This window comes from Arachis hypogaea, chromosome 15 (genome assembly GCF_003086295.3).
Source record: "Arachis hypogaea cultivar Tifrunner chromosome 15, arahy.Tifrunner.gnm2.J5K5, whole genome shotgun sequence".
NCBI lineage: Eukaryota > Viridiplantae > Streptophyta > Magnoliopsida > Fabales > Fabaceae > Arachis > Arachis hypogaea.
The window spans coordinates 51,738,106-51,741,675 of NC_092050.1; the positions used below are offsets into that span (position 1 = coordinate 51,738,106).

A 3,570-nucleotide genomic window follows, 5' to 3' on the forward strand; every position below is an offset into this window, starting at 1 on the left:
AAAATCATCCATGAAGACCTCAATAAATTTTTCAATCATGTCCGAAAAGATGGACAGCATGCATCTTTGGAAAGTGGCAGGTGCATTGCACAATCCAAAGGGCATGCGTCTATAAGCAAAAACTCCATATGGACAAACAAATGATGTTTTCTCTTGATCTCTAGGATCAACTACTATCTGATTATAGCCTGAGTATCCATCCAGAAAGCAATAGTAAGCATGTCCTGCAAGCCTTTCGAGCATCTGATCCATGAATGGGAGTGGGAAATGATCTTTTCTGGTGGCTTCATTGAGTTTCCTGTAGTCTATGCACATCCTCCACCCAGTGACAGTTCTTGTGGGTATGAGTTCGTTCCTCTCATTTGGCACCACAGTTATGCCACCTTTCTTGGGAACTACATGGATGGGACTAACCCATGGGCTATCAGAAATGGGGTAGATTACCCCTGCCTGCCATAACTTCATGACCTCCTTTTGTACCACTTCTTTCATGACGGGATTCAATCTTCTCTGAGCTTGGATGGAGGGTTTAGCATCCTCTTCTAACAAGATTTTATGCATGCATATGGATAAACTTATCCCCCTCAAATCAGCTAGGGTCCATCCAATGGCATCTTGATGAGTTTGTAGCACCTTGATCAATTCTTCTTCCTGTTCTTGACTCAGGGCAGAGCTAATGATAACAGGATGACTCTCATCACTACCCAAGTATGCATACTTGAGATTAGGGGGCAATGCTTTGAGCTCAGGTTTTGGTGCTTCCTTCTCTTCTTTCACTCTCTCTGGCATGCTTGGCATGGTTGTTTCAGCAGCCTTGATGTCACTAACTTCTATGTCCTTGGTGAACTCCTCCTCTGCCACTTCCTTTGTTGTTTCCTCAAAGGTTTCTTGTACTGCAATGTCCACTACATCCACCCTCATGCATTCCCTTAGTGATTCTGATGGATAGCTCATTGCCTTGAATACGTTAAACACCAATTTCTCATCATGTAGTCTAAGAGTGAGTTCACCCTTTTGTACATCTATGATGGCTCCAGCAGTAGCCAGGAAGGGTCTTCCCAGAATTATTGAAGCTTTGGCTTCTTCCTCCATATCTAACACCACAAAATCAGCAGGAAATATAAAATCTCCCACTTTCACCAACAAATCCTCAACTATCCCATGAGGGAATTTAAAAGTTCGATCTCCCAATTGGAGGGCCATTCTTGTTGGTTTGGCTTCCTCAATCTTCATTCTTCTCATCATTGTTAGAGACATCAAATTGATACTGGCCCCTAAGTCACACAAGGCCTTCTCCACCATGACTTCTCCTATGATGCAGGGGATTTGGAAACTGCCTGGATCCTTCAATTTCTGAGGCAATTTGTGCTGAATGATGGCACTGCATTCTTCAGTTAACAACACAGTTTCCTCATTTCTCCAGCTTCTCTTCTTGGTCATTAATTCCTTTAAGAATTTTGCATAGAGTGGCATTTGCTCTATTGCCTCAGCAAACGAAATGTTGATTTGAAGCTTCTTGAAAATCTCCAAGAACCTGGAGAATTGGCCATCTTTTTCACTTTTCATCAAACGTTGAGGATATGGTGCTTTAGGTGTATAAGGCTTCAGGACCTCTTTTTCTTTTTCTTTTGTTGCAGACGGTGTAAAAGACTGTCCTTGTTCCTTGTCCCTCACATTTTCCTTTGCTTCATCCTCTGTGGTTTCCTTTGAGACCTCCTTTAGATTCTTTCCACTTCTGAGGGTTATGGCCTTACATTCTTCCCTTGCAATAGCCTTGGCAGCATGAGAAACGCTTGTCCCAGGGGTTTGCTTAGACAAATACACAATTTGATTTTCTAGCTTCTGGATGGCAGCTCCTTGGTTTTGCAGGTTAGAATTTACTTCTTCCTTAAAAGCTTTCAATTCGGTTATGTCTTGACTCATGGTTGCAAGCATTCCTTCTATCCTGTTTAATTGATCTTGAAATTGTTGGTTCGGATTAGGTTGGGTAGGTTGATTATTTTGGCCATGATATGATGGTTGGGAGTAAGTGTTTTGTGTGGCTTGGTATGATCTTTGGTTGGAGTTTTGGTATGTGAAATTATTGTGTTGGTTGTGGTTGTAAGGTTTGTGGTTTTGTGGTTGGGTTTGTTGGTTCCCCCACCCAAAGTTTGGGTGGTTTTTCCATCTTGGATTGTAAGTGTTGGAATGTGGATCATATGATTGCCTTTGTTGGTTTCCCACATAGTTGGCCTCTTCCCAATCACCTCCTTCAGTGCTTTCTTCCTCTTGATCTTGTGTGTGTATTGCAGCCACTTGTTTTGTTTCTAATTTCCTGGTGAGCTCTGCTAGTTGCTTGGCAAACACCTTGTTTTGGGCTAGAATTGTATCAACATGGTTCAGCTCCATGACTCCCTTAGTGTTGTGTCTCTCTGATGCATAGTAGTACTCATTCTCAGCCACTGTCTCAATCACTTCAATGGCTTCTTCCACAGTCTTTTTCCTGTTCAATGAACCTCCTGATGAATGGTCTACAGCCTTCCTTGATTCATAAAAGAGTCCATCATAGAAAATATGCAATTGCACCCAGTCATGGAACATGTCTGGTGGGCATTTCCTTGTCAAATCCTTGAATCTCTCCCATGCCTCGTAGAGAGTTTCACCATCTTGTTGTCTAAACGTCTGAACCTCAGATCGAAGCCTATTGACCTTTTGTGGGGGGTAGAAACGTGCCAGAAACTTGCTTTCCACCTCATCCCAGGTTGTTAGGCTCCCCCTTGGGAATGATTCCAGCCACTTAGCTGCCTTGTCCCTAAGTGAAAATGGGAACAAAAGCAGTTTATAGGCATCTTCCTGGACTCCATTGGACTTCACAGTGTCGCAAATTCTCAGGAATTTTGTGAGATGTTGGTTTGGGTCTTCATTAGCACTCCCACCAAATGAACAATGATTCTCCACAAGTGATATTAGCTGTGGTTTGAGCTCAAAATTGTTGGCCTGAATGGGTGGTTTCTGAATGCTGCTACCACAATTCCCAGAGGTTGGGTTTATGTATGAACTAAGAACCCTCCTCTCAGGAATGGCATTGTTTCCATCAGCTCTCTCATGGTTGTGAACTTCTCTATCCATGTTGAGATCTAAAGTTTCCTCAAAATTGTCCTCAGATTCTCCTTCAGATTCTTCTTCTCCCAGTACTCTCTTCCCTCTTGCTTCCCTTCTAAGTCTATGAAGGGTCCTCTCTGGTTCGGTATATGGAGGGGTTGATGTCTCTCCTCTCCTACCTGTCATACAAGAACACAGCACAGGCAACAAACAAGTGAAATACTCTTGGTTAATGGAAGAGTATGGTTAGAGCAGTTGAGGAATTAATTCAAACAGTTAGTGAGTCAGTGAGTTAGTTGCTTGAATTTAAAGGCATAAAGAAAGAAAGCATGTAACAAAGTGCAGAAATTAAAAATTCAACAAGTAACTTGAACTGAATTAACAAAGCAAGAAAAATGCTCAATCTAGTTAACTTCCAATTTGAGAATTGTCAATCGAAAACCAATCCCCGGCAACGGCGCCATAAACTTGATGCGCATAAACTTGTTA

At 42.3% G+C, this 3,570-nt stretch overlaps 1 non-coding gene across 1 annotated transcript; it reads left to right on the plus strand.

Moving 5' to 3' along the window:
- Positions 1-2,578: 2,578 nt before the first annotated feature.
- On the plus strand, positions 2,579-2,682 carry LOC112753681 (small nucleolar RNA R71). Its single transcript, XR_003178055.1, has one exon. It is a non-coding gene; the product is annotated as a small nucleolar RNA R71 (small nucleolar RNA).
- Positions 2,683-3,570: the final 888 nt, after the last annotated feature.